Source organism: Taudactylus pleione, unplaced genomic scaffold (assembly GCF_031769625.1).
Source record: "Taudactylus pleione unplaced genomic scaffold, aTauple2 ptg000489l, whole genome shotgun sequence".
NCBI classification, from domain to species: Eukaryota; Metazoa; Chordata; class Amphibia; order Anura; family Myobatrachidae; genus Taudactylus; species Taudactylus pleione.
Genome location: NW_028284891.1, coordinates 662,014 through 662,607, shown reverse-complemented (window position 1 = coordinate 662,607; position 594 = coordinate 662,014). Strand labels below are relative to the sequence as shown.

The 594-nt window shown below is 36.7% G+C and overlaps 1 pseudogene; it reads left to right on the top strand.

Annotated features, from left to right (window-relative positions):
* Positions 1–256: 256 nt before the first annotated feature.
* Positions 257–375, top strand: LOC148502606 (5S ribosomal RNA; annotated as a pseudogene).
* The last annotated feature ends 219 nt before the right edge of the window (positions 376–594 follow it).

Genomic DNA, 594 nt, shown 5'->3' with positions numbered 1-594 from the left:
ATCCCCAGGCACTATTAGACTGACATTGCTTATACCTGCATTTAGATTATCTGTTTATATGGCTATATGAATATGATATACATACTTTAGAAGGTAACATAAACCAATTTATACATTAATCAGAGTATTCTGGTGCAATACTTTGCTTGGAATTTATGTCCATTGTTTAATCAAAGCGGACTTCTCATACTGAGCTAGTCCTACATAATGCCCCTAACTATATTACACCAGGACCCCCAATCTCCTGTGTATATAGTCCTACAACCATACCTTACTGACTATGCCCAATCTCGTCTGATCTTGGAAGCTATACAGTATTGGGCCTGATTAGTACTTGGATGGGAGACCACCAAGGAATATTGGGTGTTGTAGGTAATATTTAGGAGCAGAACGGGACTAAGTGTATAATAGCAGGGACATAAGTGATTACATTTGATTTGGTTTATGTTGATTTCAGGATCACCACGGGTACAAAACTCCTGTATGATGTGAATAAATAATCTAGAACTTATAGGAGCATAATTACCCAGAATTATTTGAATGTTTATTTCGCCGTATCCATTTATTCTATTAAAATGAGGAGATCCGCAGCTT